The 19222-nt window shown below is 31.3% G+C and overlaps 1 long non-coding RNA gene across 1 annotated transcript in view; it reads right to left on the bottom strand.

Annotated features, from left to right (window-relative positions):
* LOC118205303 (uncharacterized) overlaps window positions 1–18674 on the bottom strand; it is a 473901-nt gene extending 455227 nt beyond the window's left edge. Inside the window, exon 1 of the long non-coding RNA XR_015043230.1 lies at window positions 18325–18674. This is a non-coding gene — a long non-coding RNA (uncharacterized LOC118205303). The remainder of the gene's footprint in view (window positions 1–18324) is intronic.
* Window positions 18675–19222: the final 548 nt, after the last annotated feature.

Here is a 19222-nt window from a genome sequence, read left to right as displayed (position 1 = left end):
GCCAGTCATTGAGCGAGTGTCTCGAAGTCTAGCGCCGAGTTCGTCGTCGAGTGCATCGGGAGAGTCTTTTAGTGTATCGCGAATTAGTGCATCGTCGAGTTTCGTCTTAGACTGTGCTGAGTCGAGAGCTATACACTTGTGCATCGCGAGTTGTAGCGTGGAGAGTCTCGAGAGTACGTGGAGTTCCGAGAACGACCAAGCAGATTCGGAAGCTCTACTCTGGTGCTTTGCAGTGAAGCTGTCTCCACCGTTATTACCTGACGGTGTGAAGGCTGTGTCACTGATTGTTCCAGCGTGTTTAGAGTAGATCTTCGACGACTGTAAAAAGTGTTATTGGAGCTGTCCTGATTAATATTGGCTAAATAAAAGTGTGTTTCGATACTTCATCAAGTGTCGTAGTTATTCACTCCAAATCGACGAACCCCGTACGAATGTGAAGGAAGAAAATAACGTAACAACTGGTGTCAGAAGAATAGAAAAACGTAACAGTACTTTAATACTTTTTCCAAGCACCAACAGATCGAGATGCCCCACGTATTAAGAAACGCTCAAGAAATAGTTAAGCACCCGTGCTCCATAATAAACTTTCATATCATTACTGATTGTATTAGAAGAACCTTCTGAAAACGTCCTAAAAGCACGACCTCTATCCTAAGAATATTTTGTTTGTTTGTATTTTGGCAGAAGTTGATCTGGTGCATTATGAGACATCGAAACATGTCTGCGTATTGTGGTCTACTACAGAAGCGTTAAGCAAATTATTTCTGTATCAATTGGCTTCAGTAATAGCGGATAAATTCTGACCCAAGGCAATGCCATATTTCATACAGCTTTAGAAATTGGCTCTTTTATAGAATAGCTTAGTTGTCAGGTTTTGCTTTCATCCACTTGATCCATTGAAATCTCCCCAATGGATTAACCACTTCTTTCATTCATTAGATAAGCATATGCGCAACAGATCGTTCGTTAATCTCAACGCTCTCGAAAAAGAGATACACAATTTTTTTTGTCTTAAATGAGACAAGAGTTTTGCCATCACGGTATTTTTACGTTGCAAAACCGTAAGTAAAATTTATGTCCCTTAGTAAAATTTTATCAGAGCCTGATAAAACCTGCAGAAATTCCTACGCAGCATTACAAGTAATCCTCTAAAGAAATGCTTGTCTATAAAATTCAAAAGAAATTTTATAAAGCTTTCACAGAACATAATTCTAAAAAAATGCTGCTTTATAAAATCATAAAAAACTTTTTGTAAGCCTTTAGAGAAGGTATTCTACAGAAATCTGGAAAGTTTTCAAACTTTAATCAAAACAAAATTTTAGTTTCTGACTTACTATGCAGAGAAAAGAAAAAAGAAATTATTTTTCATAAATATTGAATCATTTTTAATGGGAATTTTTTCTCTTTTTTCGTTTACCTTATAAGGTATTTCTTCCGCCTTCTTGGCGTGCCTTCGTGATGTAGTGGTTCTGCACACTGGGCCGGTATTCCAGAGGTCCGTGGTTCGATTCCCGGCAAAGGCGATTGCTATTTTTCATCTCTCCTGCTTCCAAAAATATACCTAATGTCTCTACAATGGCGCCCGAACTAAAAGGGTGTTGGATAAGGATTCTCCACACCCGGGTCCCCTAAAATCCCCAGTCGCCCTTTAAAAAGGGGAGTATATAAGATATTTCTCGCACTTTCCTAGCGTGCCTTCGTGGTGTAGTGGTTCTGCATGCTGGACCGGTATTCCAGAGGTCCGTGGTTCGATTCCCGGCGAAGGCGATTGCGAATTTTTCATCTTTCCTGCTTCCAAAAAATACCTAATGTCTCTACAACCTGAATGACTTTTAGCTTCTAAACTTATGCAATTTTTTTTTCTAAAGTATTGCTTTTGTAATCCAGAAATAAAATCTCATAAAACTGAAAATCAATTTAAATTGTGAAATTAATTAAAAAACTAAATTTATGTTATGGATCTCTGCTAAAAGAATGGTTTCTTAATTTTAATTAAATTTAAGTATCACTTAAAATATACAATACATTCATTATAATTTAAATATTTTTTAAACAATAACGACAATTTTTTATTATATAAAAATCACTTATCTGTTCCGATAGCTTTTCTTCCCTTCTCCATGTAACAGATAATTCAAGTTAAAAATTCTGTTCAAAAATTTCAATTTAATTCATTCTTTTTAATCCCAAAAGCAATTTAACTTCATTTTATAATGCTTTTGAATACTCAAAAGCTTTCATAGAAAATTAAAGCAAAGAAACTTGTTTAGAATTTTTTAGAATTACCGCCAAATTTCTTATAAAATCGATCTGATATTTTCGGCAGAATTCTAACACATTATTTAAGATTCTATACGCGGTACCTTTAGTGACTTGTAGAATGTTTTATAGAATTTTTGCATAATTATCACTACAAAATACCTACACATATCTCTGTAGATCCTCTACATATAATTCTGTAGAAAATATATCTAATTTTTTTTAATTTAAAACTTGTATAGGTATATCTGGCCTAGTTTATAGAAAACTGAGTCATAATTTAAAAAATTCTAAACAGGTTTAACATTGAATTTTTTTATAGATCTTTATAGATATTTATAGGTAACACATTTACGTAACAGTGTTGATTGTGATGGAAACTTTAATATTAAGTCGTCTTATTTTAAGAAATTCGTGTTGAATTTATTTGTACATATAGATTAGGAGGCTTTAAATAACATGAAAAAATAAAATTATTGCCTGTATTCTTTTCTTAAAGTATTTGATAAGTTTTGTCAGTATAGAATAAAATTGCATATCAAAATGCAAATTTACAAAAGAACAGATTATACGGATTAAATTTTTACATTCTGTTAAGAATAATAAAACCATTTTATAACTGTCTTCTTTTTATATCATGAAAAACAAACTACACCAATGAGAATTCTGAAACCGTTCTCGGCCACCTTTGATCATTGAATTAACCTACAAAATATTTTTTCTCAGAAACACTTAAAAATATTATTTTGCAATGTTTCTAATCTAACATGAAATCATAAAATTTACATAAAATACTTACAATAAACCAATTTATTTAGATTTTGAAAAAGATTAAGCATAATTTAATAAAGTGATCCCATTCCTGCATTTAGATTAAAATGTAGAACTTCAATCTCAATGACTTTGGTATGTGTTCAGTAACATAGGGAATAATATACAGCTTTAGACTGGTTATTTTAAATAAACATCGAAATAACAAAAAAACTGTAATATCAAACCTCTAACTAGTAGTATTGTCTACTTTATTAAACTGTTCTCAATGGGAATGCTTTAAAATAATCCCCGGCATATGTGATGGTCAGTAGAAACAGCTGCCATCCAGTCGGCTTAGGATTGAATTCTACTTAAAGGTTGGAATAATCATCATCAGTGCATGAGATGATGGAGATGATGGGAGCTTGCAAAATCTCTCTTGAAAGTTCTCTTTAGTTGCAGTAGCAATGAAAGAGAAGTATTAAAATTTTGAAATCTCTGGTATTTATAGATAAGAATATACTGAATACGTGCGTTGTATTTTTAATAAACTATATTTCTTTCTCCTTCCAGAAACTGTCAGATTTCTTATCATTAAATCAGCATATTCAGTTGTGGTAGAAAAGCATTAAAATGGCATAAAGTACTCTTTTATCACAATAATGTTTCTACAGAATTTGTTTAAAGCTGCAAAACAGAAATCCTTAAATAATAGTCCAACGTTCCAATTCGGATTAAGCTCTTCTGTAGCAAACTTTCATATCGTTTAAACTTATGAGAAATCAATTAACAAATGAAAAAGAAAACTATTGTTTCCCTTGAAGTTTTTAACGTTTATTGGAAAGTAAAAGCGGAAATAATTTCAATAGAATATAAAGTTAGCCTTTTAAGTCCTCATATTAAATAACAAAAATCCTACTAGACGGTTATTTAGTATATATGGAAGTGATGGATTGTGTTTCAACATTCACAATAGCCGCATTGATCGGTACAGTGTTCCTAGATCGCGTATCATTAGGCCAGGATTCGAATCGTGAAGAAGATTTGGGTTTATAAATGTATAGCGTCTTTATACGGCAAGCAGCACTTACACGTGGATCGAAAGTGGTTTGGTAGATCCTCTAGAGTGGTTTGGTAATAGAGGAAAAAGGGTAGATACCCTTAAACTTGTCTCCTGAAGGATTCTCTTTAAAAATTGTGACCGAACTGAGCAAAATCATTCTATCAGATTTAAGATGTCCAACGGCCAGCAACAATATACAGTATCCCACACTCTTCGCCAGGACAAAATTCGTGGACTTTATTTGATATTACTGTCAGACAAGTGACATAAATCATAGCAGCAACATCGTTGTCACAATAGTTGATAACAGAAAAACACCAGACACAGTACAGACAGACATGGTTATGCTCCTTGAAGATCAAACCTTACTCTTTCCGACGCTCGAGACAGTGAAGTATCTTATCCATCCCTCAGTGACGTCGATTTACTCATAAAAATGGAAGAAACCTTGTTTTCGAGCAGGATGCTAAGATGTAAGTGCTCCATGCCGTTCGTCACCATGCTGGATGTAAGTGCTCCATGCCGTTCGTCATCATGCTGGCTGACCTTGGTCGAGTTGGTCGAGAAGAGTAGATCTTTCAGTACAGTAACTTTGACCAAGAGATGACCTTGCATCGAGAACTTGTAACTCGAAGCCCGTTACCGCGACAGCGTAAGCGCAGACTCACACTAGGGTCATTAACGTACGAGCTGTATAGATATTTTTTATATTTATTTATGTTCAAATCGTGAACTCTTCGCTCCCAAAGTAATATCTGGAGTAACTGGTCTAGAAAGATTTATTTGAGGACTATATCTGATGGCCAACGGGGAAGAGCTGATGCCCTTCGTATTAGTGCCTGTACCTGGACTACAGACATCAGAGGCTTCAGGGCGCAAAGAAACACTGAACCATTGAAAGAGTGGAGACCGTTTCTTCTAAAAGGTCTCGATACAACCCCATAAACATCTGCCTTCATCTAAAAGTACACAAGATACTCGGAATATATTGAATTTCTTACATTAGTTCGTTACACTGCTTTTTTATGTTTCCTCCGCCAACGAGGCGGCTGGCCCACTCGAAAAGTGTGCTCAGCTAGTTAAGCCACCCTGATTTACTTTTCTTGTCAATAATATGTCTCCAGGGGCTATGAATACTGTCATATGGTTAAACTGTCCATTTTTTCAATGAACAGCTACTGAGCCAAGAAGGAATTGTACGGCGGTACAGCGTAGACGGGGAACAAAATGAAACGATCTTTTTGTGTCAAAGCAAGGAGAAATACAGCGAGTGTAGGCAAAATTGAACATGAAGCGCCGACAATACAGCCATGGATCTACAAAATATACATCATATGGATGGCAGACATTACAAGGTAGCATACATCTTAAACAATTGTATTGATGCTTTAAAAAAACGCACTACTGAGAAAGCTGTAGGTTTCTATATGAAAGCTCACTATATATAGTAAGAATGATTGGTCTTATGACTTATCTCACTTGTCTAACAGTAACATCAGAACTAGCCCACAAAATTCACTCTGCCAAAGGAAAGCAAGATTTCGCCTGTCGCTGGCAAGAGCCTTGAGCACCGTACAGCTGACATTACGACTTCGCTTAGTTCCGCCCTATTTTTGAGGGAAAGCACCCGAGGGGGACGGGTCAAACGGTCTCCCACCCCTCTTCCCCTACCAACAACATCTCGAGAGGATTTTCGGCTCGACATATATTTAGAGTGCCCCCATGCCACCAAAACATGCCTACATTTACAAACACCCATGCTTTCATGGAGAAAACCCTCCAAAGAAAAACTGGCCATTATTTACGTTACACATGGGGGATAGCAGCAAAAATCTTATGCAACTAACTCGATCGCCATGGTTTGAACTTACACATGGTATTCAGCAGTCTTTCCAATTTGTTTGTAGCAGGATGCAAATCTGTTGCGGAAAGTAGCTTAACAAATCTGTGTCTAAGTTGCCAGTACCATCTATAGCTATGAAATTATTAAATAACGAAAGTTCTGCATGTCTGCATGAACGTTCTTCGCATTGTGGGAAAACGGCGAAACCTAGATCCACCAAAATTTGAATATTCATAGTCCTTCTTTAGAACATATGCACCTCGAAGCCCGAATTTTGAATTTCAAACTGGTTTTTTATTTAATGAATGTTTGATTAAACACAGCAAATTTAATATATTCATTAAATCAGAAATTTACGTTAGAAACTTCCTAGTCGAGCTTTCCCAAAAATGTTTAACGGCTACGCTACGTTACGTTAAGCTATCACACGCTATATCATCGCTGCTTTGACAAATAAAGTTGAGAAGCATTAGACCTTTATATCTTCCAAGCAGCCTTGCGCTTGGCCGCATCTCAGAGTGTTGCCATTCGTTAAAACATACAAAGTTCATTTTTAGAATTTTATCAATTGCTTATTAAACAGCAGTTTAGAATTTATTAATGTAGATTTTTATTTCATGTTTTATAATATATCTAGTTGATAAAAATTATTATTTCAGCAATTACACAGCATTAATCACTACAGTTAAATGTTTCTAATATTTTTGTTGTGCAAATGTTTAAAAAAATACTTAAATTGAGGAGCTTGTTGCAACTCGTATTCGTTAGCTTTGGATATTAAATATCTAACTTACAACATTTATTAAAACATCTAACTGTAGAAAGTAGAAAAAGCCGCAAGTAAAATTCGCATTTTGCTTACTCCAGTGCATATAGTATAACGCGTAATTATTGATCCCCGCACTGTTCTAAAAATAGAAACTAAGAAGACCATTTCGTATTCATTTTCTAGATGCCACTCTTCATTTAAAAATCTGTTATTTTTAATTATTAAATATAATGGCTGAAAATTAAAAAAACAAAATTGTATTAGAAACCGCTGTAAGATTTCTAATACAATTTTGTTGAATTTGTGTTTGGTTGATATAGTTATATGCCGGCTTCTTTATAAATTAGTCGTACTTATTTATAAATATACCGGATAAGATCTTTCCATATACCAGTTTAATAGTATAAAAGTAATGATACTAATGTTTATACACAATCTCTTTATTTAATACTAACGAAGAATGTGAGTGTACATATGTTCGTCGCCACCAGCAACCATCATATTTCGAACACGCGTACTGCACCATTAGAAGACGTGCACATCGAAAACGAAATTTTTAATTCCAATTTTTTTTATTTATTTCAGATTTTGTACGAATTTGATGAATGTTCGATTAACAAATACAGCCATTTAAAAGCGGTGTGTTACCACCTAATAAAGTATAACATATTTATGTTTCAAATTTAATCAAACAATCCAGCGGTTTAAAAGATATATGTTACCACTATCGGAAATATAATATTTTTATCTTTCATGCGCCAGAGTGCTGCCATTCAGGACAGCGTAATATATTTCATTTTATCTTTCATATTTAATCCATTTGTTACTGTTTAACGAATTAAGTGATTTAAAAGCAATACACGCAGTTGTTTTTACTGCCTTGTACGAAGTTATCAACATATGAGAATTCCATAAATTATCTCATTTATTGATTCAGAATAGCATCCAAAACAAATTAAAACAATTTCTACCCCTTCAGTGTCTTTTTGGGGGAGACCAAAAGTAAACTTTCAGTTTTGGGCACCGAAAAATCTGCCTTCTTGCCCGCCGACCGAATTGCTTGTTTTTGCGCAGAAACACTAATTTTAATTGTAAAAAAATTTTAATTGTTTGGTGTTTATGTTTGGTGTTTTATGTTTTCTATATCTTTCAATTTTTAATATAGATATTGCGTTTTTATGCATTTTTGCCTTGTCGCGAAGTGAGAACTGAATTAATTGAATGAGAAATACATTGCTAATGAAATTCGAAGAAATAAGTTTAAATGAAATGAAAAAAAAAAAAATGCGCATAATTCAATATTCCGTACAAGAAAGTCATGTTGTGTACACATCAGATTTTTTTACGATAGCAGCCATATTTATTCACATTTGAAACTTAGCATAATAGTGGATTTGTTGCCAATCTAGAGAAACTAAGCTTCGCAACAACAAAGTAAAGTCTTCTTTTATTGAGATTTAAATCATGTTTAATCCATTCCGGAATTATAATTTAAGTTATTAAATTATCTCATACATTGACTCAGCATAGCGTCCAAAACAAGTCAGTTTCTACGCCTTCAGTGTCTTATTGCCGAGTGAGACCAAAAGGAACATTTTAGTTTTGTGCACTAATAATATAAATAAATACTATTTCAAAATAATCACTATATGTAAATTTCTTACAGGAAATTGAACCGATGTCTACTTCTCTGCGTATCATGCAAAAAGATTACATAATTATAACTGCAATAAGCTCCATAGGCTACGTAAAAGAAGCTTAAAAATGCACTAACTTATGAATGGATAACGAATGAAACTTTTGTAAGGATACCGACAGACAGTCTCGTGATAAAAATATATTATTCCATACAATGCTGCCTCTGCTCGCTTTCAAATAGTTGATTTTTTTATCAAAAATTCACTAAAGTTTCACAAAATATGAAATATAAAATTCTAAATTAAAAATTCGGGCTTCCAGGTGCCCATGTTCGAGTGGAGGACAACGTTATTCAAAATTCAATGGCTCTAGGTACCTTCGTTGTTTTCACAATGCGAGAAACGTAACTACATTCATGCAGATTCTCCTTTATTTAATTTCTTTAAAAATAATATAGGGCGATAATATTTGGTGGCAACCATTTGAAAAGTGGCTCAGCCTTTTACGGGGATTAACGCAAAATCCTCTTTCGAGACTAACAGCCCTTCTGAGTTAACGCTCTTTTGGGCTAAAACGTTTTGCAAGCCATCTGGGGTAAGAAAATTGATTATTGGTGAACTCAGTAAAGATAAAACAATAGAAAAACGTATGACAACAATTAACACTGCATTGGGAATTCTAAACGTAAAAAATCTGATGTGTACACCACATGACTTCCTTGTACGGAATATTAAATTATACGCATTTTTTCTTGCATTTTATTTAAACTTATTAGATTGAATTAAACCTACTTCGCCGACAGCGCATAAACCACAATAGAATAAATGCATTTTTTAAAATTCACTTTGTTTACCATAGCGACACTCTGGCGCTAGGTTCACTTAACAGTATTATATTTCGTTCATATTATAACTCAGAATGCACAATATTTATATCATTTAAAGAATTATCTAATCGTTGACACATGTTCTATTCAAATACTATAATAAAGCTAGAACGATGTATAAAAGAAATTAAGCAAACAAAGCAAAAAAGGAACCGTTTTTCACAGACGATTGAGTATTTCTCATTCAATTGATTCAGTTTTCACTTCGCGACAAAGCAAAAATACATAAAAACTCAAAATATCTGTATTAAAAATTACGAAGTAAATCTTAAACGCTTATTTCCTCGAAAAAATTCCAGAAAGGATTAAGCATGATTTAAATAAATGAAAGCGTTATCTTTGTTGTTGCGAAGCTAAGTTTCTCTAGATTGGCAACAAATCCGCTACTCAGCTGTTTCAAATATAAACAAGAGCAATGGCCGCCATCAAATTAGACTTAGCGGCACTTAAGCAATTTTAAAATTGTTGATAATTCTAAAAATATTGCATACAGATTTACTAAAGGCATAAAAACCCTTAACCGGAAGATAAAAAAAAACATAATTCAATCATTTTTAAAGCAAAAAATGCACAATTTACAAACATATAAGAGTAAGAAACTGAGATCACGGAGCCGGGTAACAGAGTGGATATATTTATAAATATATTTACAATATATACGTTTGGCGCGGCCGATTGGAACCAAAATGCGAGGTGCACATCTACATGTTATAGTAGTCTTATATACAAAATTTCAACGTTCTGAGGTTACTCGTTTTTGAGTTATGCGAGATACGTACGTACGCACGTTCGTACAGACGCCACGAAAAATTCTCTTCAGAATTCATTTTTAAAGCAGTTTTTTAATTTTTTTGGAGGAAACGAGTCTTTTATTCTGTCCTTATGTACAGATATCACACAAAAACATCGTTAAATTGCATTCGAAAACGGTCAAAGTGGATATTTTCGTTGAAATATACTGCCTGAAGCTTTTCGCGATTACAATACTTCCTTTTTACTTCGTACAGGGAAGAAAAGATGTTAACAAATCCTTTTAAACGATCGTTAAAATCTAAATTCCTTCAAAATTTTCATTTTAATTTTTATACTGTTTTATTTCATTTTTTCAAACAATCACAGGACAACATTATAAATCGTATTAAATTATATAAACACAAATATATGAGTTGCACATATTTACATACGCATCTGTGCATGTGAATTTTTTAATACATGAGCCGTTTATATGTGAGAGAATACACACTTTTTGTATACATAAGCGGTTCATGTAAGAGCAAAGACTATTCAGAAGAGAATGAAACACATTAAGTTGTGCTAAAATGCAAAAGTCTAAAAATAGCACAAGATAAAAATGAAAGCGGAAGAAACGATAAACGACCAATTTTCCTTTATCTTTATCTTATTATTTATAGATATGTACGATAAAATTCAGTCAGATTTAAACTATATAAAATATAAATTCATATTTCAAATATCAGAAATAATCGGACAAAATCAAATAACTAAATATTAAACATAGTATAACAATAATAACAAACAACTTTATAACTTTTCCATATACACATTCCACAAATTCCACAATTCTTTGCTGGAGTTGCAATAAGAATAGTAAGTATGAAATGAATGCATTTTATAAAAGCAAAGCACGTGGAAGGAGAAATTTAATACTAAGAGAGTTTGTTTTAAATCGTAATCCTTCAGAAAATACTCGTGACTTACTGAACCAATATTTCCGCAAAACTTTACTTGATTTCAGAATATTTTAGAAGCAAGTTGAAACAGCAACACTGAATATAGAATGTGCAATGTTTTAACTTTCAGATATCGTCCCGGATAAAAAATCTTACAATTTTTTCTTTTTTACAGATCTTGTACTAAATATTGAAACATAGACATCTTGTGTTTCCTTACAAGTTCCTGTTTCTCAATGGGAGTGTTTTATAGAAATGTTGCTATATATTTGGAACAGAGAATACCTGGCCTCACCACAAGCATAATGGACCAAAAGGCTTTTTTCCTAGAATTTTTCATAGAATAAAAGTTGATCAATTTTCGACAGATTTAAAAATTACTCAACTTTTGATTGGACAAGGCAGTTTCAAGAGCTATTTAAAACGATCTGGACGTGTTTCAAGTGTTATGTGCGGCTGAGGTAGGGGCGATAAAGATATAAAGTAGAATATATTCTTGTTAAGTACGTTCATCATGTCCAGCAGAGGAAAGTACTTCAAGAACTTTGAAGCGCCTGTCTATATCTTGGTCACCAATTTGTTTCTCCACTTTTTCGAACTAAAGAAATTGTTTTACGGATTGAATTCCAGATTGAGACTATTGAGTTCCCTTTATTTTAGCACTTTATTGTTTTAGACCAAAGGGCGTTAGACCAGAAGGGCTATTAATTTCGTTTTGACATTTTGCGTCGATTCACTTTCTGCATTGATTCACTTTTCAAACTGTTGCCACCAAATATTACAGCCCTTTTTTATATTTAAAGAAATTAAATAATGAAGAAGCTACATAAATACATGTATGTTTCTCGCATTATGATAAAACAACGGTACCTAAAGCCATCAAATTTTGAATAAGGTAATCCTCCAGCGAATATGGGAATCTAGAAGCCCTAATTTGGAATTTGTTTTATCATCTATTTCATATTTTGTTAGACATTAAAGAATGTTTGATTAAGAAACTCAACAATTTCAAAGCGAGGAATCGCAACACTGCACGGGGGAAAAAATTATCTCCAGACTGTGTATAGGAAATTCTAAAGCTATGTTCATTTTAAAATTATTTTGCGATATTGCTGCTGAACTGAATTTCATGGCTTAAGTGCCAAGAATATGATATTTAATAAATAAAGGTAACATACAAATCGTTAAAAGAACAACCCTTTGTGCGTAAATGTAAAATCTGAAAAAGCTTTCAGACTTTTTTTATTTTATTATTATTTTTTTTAAACTCTTCCCTCATTTGCAGTGCTATTCTACATTTGTTTATTTATTTTGTTAGTACTATAACTTACTTGTATAGGCCTTGAGGTATACTTTATGGAACACAAGGAGCTGAAATTAGAGTTAACAAAAACAAACGTTTTCTAAATATATATATATATATATATATATATATATATATATATATATATATATTTGTATATTTTCAGCCTTCCTTGTTGCAAAAGAAATATCATCAAAATATTTCTTTTAATGAAATATTTTTCAAACTGTGTAATTAATAACTTATATGATTATTATGACACTCTAAAGTTTTGTTGAAATGTTTGGTTAAACAATGTTTTTATTTATATATTTTTTGTTTCAAATGAAAATATATCCAAAGAATATCATCTGCATTTGGAATTTCTGACTTCTTTATCAAAATAGATTTAGAGTTCAGTATCTACTGTAAATATTGCAAAACGCTACAAATTAAAGACCAGTTCTGTTAGAAATTTAATAATTCGCCTTTTTAAAGGTGGTTAAGTATTCCAAATACCCAAAAAGTGCTTTATGTAAAACATTTAATTATATTTGATGTGATAAAATGATGGAAATTACATGAAACTGTTGAAAATGCACGGTAATCTGAGCCACTTTCCAAACTAATATTAAGGAATCGCAGATTTATTCTGCGAAACATAAATAAAACATAAATATTACTACTGTAAAGCAATCAGAAAATTTAAAAGAAGTTTTTAAAATAGAAGTTGACCCTGAATCTTTTAGAAAGTCATTTAAATAGATACAATCGGCTATCAGCAAGAAGGAAATTCTTCATCAACAAGAAAAAAGAGAGGAAAAAAGCCAAATTTTATCATTTTGGAACAATGTTATACTGGAAGAAAAGTTAAAATTTAATAAGTTTCAATCCGATATACAAGTTAACAGGTAGCAAAAAATTTGAATTAAAAACTGAATTCGAAAACATATTGCCTAGTATTACGCGCGGTAGTAAAGGCATAATAATCCTGGAGTATTTCGATGTAAAATCATCGAATAAGAAATTTAGTATTTATCGAAAATGATATGAATCAGCATAAATATATAAATATTCTCTATGAAAACGCTTTACCAGAACAATGATGCCAAAATATACGGCCCTACATGTTCGTTTGTTGTTATTATGCAACAGTCCTGATGTTATCAGAATTTCTCTATATTCGTTGGACCTAAATCCTGCGGAATATGTATGAAGTGCGTTAGAAAAAAGAATAAGGAAACATCATATTTCTTCGAAAGCTGTAATAAAAGCATTACGTAGGAATGGGAAAAAATTAAACATTCTTGTACAAAAATATTTACTGAAATCTAATCTTAGCAAATAGATATCCAATGAAAAACTCCGTTATTTCATATTTTTATTAAATATAAATAAATCCGTTTTATATGTTATTTCATATTATAAATATGATTTCCTATTAAAAATATTATTTAAATAACATATTAATAAAAATATGAAAATATTAATAAAATATGAAATAAATATTAATAAAATAAAATAAAAAAATAATAATTAACATATTTTTATTAATAATTATTTTCTTATATTGATTTAATATTATAATTTTATATATTTGCGTTAAATGATCCGTTATTTTCATGTTTTTATTAAATATAAACTGTTTTCTCAAAGTGTCAGAATTCTTATGAGAGTTCATTTTCAGAATTTATTAAATAATTTTTATAGCAAAACGTTTTGAATAACTTTTTTTCCAAAACGAACACGTTTTAAAATAGAATATCAATACTACATGTGAAAGAAAAATAAAGTCATATATAAATATCAGTTATTAAATATTTGCTAATGTTTAGTATAATAAATAATGCTAATATTAATTAAATATTTACAAATATTTAGTAACTGATATTTGCAAATAAAACTGAAAAGCACAAGTGTTTGAAAACAAATGTGAGCTTTTGTATGTTTGGTAATCTTGCGAAGTAGCAATTATTAATTACCTCAAGATATACTGGCACAAGAGCAGTATATTTGCTTTAATTTAAAATGTTAATTAAAATTATTATATCTCATCAGTCAGACATTCTATAATCCCTAAAAATGAATAGATTAACCATGATTATTATTAAAATCGTGTTCAAATTATGTAAATTTAAGAAGAAACTACGAATTTTAAATGAAGACGTTATTAAGATGCACAAACATTTACTGATTAGTACAGCATAGGTTTCTGTTCCCAAGCAAAATATATACTTTTTGCTCACAATAAATCAAAACGGATACAATTTCTGTAAATTTAATGTGCAAATGACCAATTTAACCTTTCAATACTAAAATAATATTAAAAGTATCCAATTAAACATATCTTTTCCTTCTTAGGATTTTTATTACGTTTTTTGTTTCCCCCCCCCAAAAAAAAAATAATAATAATAATAAATTGAAAAGTTTCAGATTTTAAATTACGTCCCAATTTTAACATTTTGTGTGCTACCTTTATTTATTAAATATCATGTTCTTCGCAATTAAACCATTTAATTCAACAGCAATATCGCAAAATAATTTTAAAATAAGCATATGTTTAGAATTTCCGATACAGAGCCTCGCGCTGGAGATAAAAATGTTTTTTTTTTTTTTTTTTTTTTTTCCTTGTACAGTGTTGTCATTGCTCGCTTTGAAATCGTTGAGTTTGTTGATCAAAAATTCGTTGAAGTGTTACAATATATGAAATCGATAATAAAACTATTTCAAATTCAAATTAGGGCTTCCACATGCCCATATTCTATGGAAGATTACGTTATTCAAATTTTGATGGCTCTAGGTACCGCTGTTTTATCACAGTGCGAGAAACATGCATATATTCATGCAGATTCTTCATTATTTAATTTCTTTAAATATAATGCAGGGCGATAATATTTGGTAGCAACACTTTGAAAAGTGAAACGACGCTTATCGTGAATCGACGCAAAATGGCAGAAACGAAAGTAATAGTCCTTCAGGGTAAATTGCTCCTTTGGAAGAATAAACATTTTAATTCAATCTCAGAAGTTATTGAACCATTTCTGAGTTCTTCCTTTCGAGAAAGATTTGAATTCAACTTGGACCAATATTTACTTTACATCTCATATTTAAAATGTATCCTAAGGGAATCTACGTTCTATAGTATTAAGACAATGTTGTGTCACTTGTTTAACAGTATTTAACTGAGTCTGAAATTTATTGCATCCCTTGGGGTAATTTAATTTTTTGATACATTTTTTATTTTTAATTATTATAATCTATGAAAATAAACTTCGTGACATTTCAAGGTTCATTTTATATTATTATTCATTTTAAACGTTATTATATTTCATTCAAGTTTGAGTACTGAAAGAAATGGAAATACACAAGAATTTTTGTATTTAATTTAACTGTCACTTTATCAATATGTTTAACTATACTTAATATATTAGTTGTACCAGTTATATTAAACTTATTTAGCACATATATATAATCAAGAGATAAAAATTAAACCAAAAAAGATCACTTGGCTTTTTCTTTTGAACTGATTCAAGAACTTATATTCATCAAGATATAATTCAGAAACGCGGCTCTGTTGAAAATTATTCTGCTGCTCCTTAAAAAATTTTCAAAAATTTTATATATTATTTTTATTGAATTGTTTTGTTTTTGTTTCAGTTTTGATGTATATGCTTTCTATCCGATTGTTGACTCCGTTATTTTCTCCTGATTATTTAATTAATTTCACAGCATACTATGCGAATAACATCTTAGTTTGAAATTTCTTAACTTTGCAACTCAAAGAGTTAAATTTCCGATAAATATATACTATATCTCTAACTTAACTCTCTAACTCTTAATTTGAATTTTTTTTTAATTATTCAGCTTTTTATCCTAATAAAAAACTGAGCTCATTGAACCGAATAACAGAGTGGATATATATATATATATATATACATTTAGTGAGGCCGATTGCAATCAAAAAAGAAGGTGCACATCTACATCTTATAACAGTCTTATATACAAAATTTCAATGTTCTGAGGCTACTCGTTTTTGAGTTATGCGAGATACATACGTATGTACGTACAGACGTCACTAAAAAAACTCTTCCGAATCCATTTTAAATCAATTTTATAATTCGTTTGAGGGAAAAGAGACCTTTATTCTGTCTTTACGTACAGATGTCACGAGAAAACATCGTTAAATTGCATTCGATAGAGGTCAAAATGGATATTTTCGTTGAAATACGGTACCCAAAATATTTCGTGATTACAATACTTCCTTTGTAAGAGGAAGTAAGAATACAGATATAAGAGTTAATACGTTTGTATCTACAATATTTCAATAATAATTATCAGATATTCAGTAATGCACAAGCTAATTATCGATCATGCAAAATAGAGGTTTCCTCTTTCTTCTTTTCCAGCCCTTTCAGTACAGCAGCTTTTTAATTCTACTTATCATGCGAAGCTCATAATATGCATTTTATTTGTTGATGAAGAAGTATTATAAGGGATGATTTACTTTGCTTTTCAAATATCATTTTAAAATATAATCATTTACTGCTATCCGATTGCTAGATAATATAATAATTTACTAGGATCTATTTACTAAATAATATAATCATTTACTAGTACTCATATAACCATTTAGTAAGAACTGTGCTAGTATTTTCCTCTGTCGAAATCGTTACACGTCAGAAAGCTTTTTAATCATTGACATTTTCGATTCATAAATTAGAAAAAGTTCAAATGTATTGAGCAACAGACTAAATTTCTCTTGAATCTTCTAATTTGTTAAAAATGAAAGCACTGAATTCCATTTTTATTTAATTAAAATTTCACGAACTAACTAATTAGAATTCACTTATATCATCATCGGTCATTCATCCAGGCAACCATTTGCCGATATCTTATTATTATATATCCCTTCAATTTATAACCAGATTACTAGAAATTATACGCAAATGTAATATTATTTTTCCTAAGATCCTAAGAATGAAAACTACCCCCTCTTTTCCCCCCATGATGCAATACACCTTAGAATAAAAAGAAAAACGAATTGACTTAAAGGACTTTAATTTACCTTTTAGGTTTGAAATAAAAGTCTCAAGGTTTAAAAAGAGATCAAGAGATATTTAAAATATTTAGCCCACGTATCAATTTAGAAAGGTTTCTTTTTTTTTCTTAGCCTAATAACGAAATAGCTGATGCAAAAATTCCATCCGGGAAATTATACCAGGTGCAGTTTGAAGGTCAAAAGGAATTTTTTTGATAGCAGACGAGAAAATACCTTTCTGCAAAACAACAAATGATAATCATATCTTAATATTCTAGTCTACTTGTCATTTGTAGAAAGGAAGGAAGTTTTAATTAATTCCATCTTTAAAAAGTACATTTTCATCTAAAAATATCATAATATTATTCAAAACTCAGTAGTATCTTCAAAAATATTTAGAACTATTTTTTACTGTTTAAAACCAACACTCTTAGGAACATAAACATGGTGTAATAAGCAATGAAAAAACATCCAACTAAAGGCAATAAATATCTTTCAGAAAATTCACAATGCACATTTCAAATTTTTAATTAATTCAAGTCAAAATACAAGTTCCATGAACACAAAAACAACGAAAATTTTTCTCAAGAACATATCGCAAGTAAATAAACTGTATATTTTACTTAAAACAAAATTAACAAATCCGATACAATTTTCATTTTATGATAACAGTTCTTTTCAAGAAAACATAAGCATAATAAAGTCATTTCCTCTTTTAATCGAAGAAAAAAGTGTAAAAGTCGTATTTAATGCATGAAAGACAATTATAATTACGCGCTTTTGAAAACAACAAAAACCAAAACCTTTGCGACTGAAATTCCACAACAAATAATCTTTATTCCGAAAATCATTTGGATAAAAAGAACTAGCGATTCGAGAAAATATGCGGTATCGATCTTTTTGCTTAGCAACGCAGACGACTTCTTTTTGCGCCCACCTGCCCCGCACTCTCTTTCCGAAGTAAATAAACACCTCAACGTAACTCGAACGACCATGCTGTTCACGATAAAGTATTTAAAATGATATAAACTTAGTAATGAATAATGTAATAATAAATAGCATAACGCAAAATATTTGATGGACACAAAAAAATCTTACTTACTTGCTTTTCGAATGAACATAAAGATCAATAGCAGAAACAAAAAGTAGCGGTGATTGCTTTGTTTCTTTTATGTTATTATTTTTTTCCTCCGCATATATTCGTTTCCCGCTTGTCAATAGTATAGTTCGATCTGTTTCACCTGGAGATATATATACCACTATACACGTGCAAAATGACGGTACTTCGAAGTTATACCTTCTTCGGAACAGTGTGTTTACAGAAGCGCTCTTTCGGGAGGTTTATGGTGACGTTAAAATCAGGTAAAGGTGAAAAGAGCGGTGCAGTAAACGTCCGAGGCAGTAGGGAAAAAACTGGGGGGAATGAATAAACGTTCGAATTTACTTTCGTGATCGGCGTCATCTCGTCTTGTGAGAAAGGTTCCACTAGCAGTCGACGTGACGCAGTGTCGCGAACACAGCGCCATCTCGCAGCAGCAAAAATCGTTAAGCGGAAACGATAGGTTTTCTTCAACGTTGATTTTTTAACACTCAGGAATTTTAAAGCCCAAGTCAACAAGAAGAATATTTAAATATGATTTTTACGTCCTTCAGCGTTCGGGGTCTTTGATTGGAAAAGAAACCAGAAACTTTTTGTAATTTTTTACTTTTCTTCTTATGGATCTCTTTTTCTATCACATTTTGCTCTATTATTACAGTTGCAGAAAATTCAGAAATTGCAGTTTACCAGGAATTTCAATTTAAAATCCTAAATGATTGGTTTTCAGTGGCATTTATAGCATCCAACAGTGATTATTATTATTATTATTCTATGAAGGTGAGGGATAACAGATGCACACTATTTCTGGCCTACTATTTTAGGCACCAGTGGCAACTGTATTACAGTATGCTCGGATCCTTGACAAAAGCTTACAGAAGAAATCACACAGTGAAGACTGCCC

Source organism: Stegodyphus dumicola, chromosome 9, assembly GCF_044657685.1.
Source record: "Stegodyphus dumicola isolate Sdum_Otavi_A_Nest chromosome 9, ASM4465768v1".
NCBI lineage: Eukaryota > Metazoa > Arthropoda > Arachnida > Araneae > Eresidae > Stegodyphus > Stegodyphus dumicola.
Note: the sequence above shows the minus strand (reverse complement) of the source record. Positions and strands in the feature narration are given on the sequence as shown.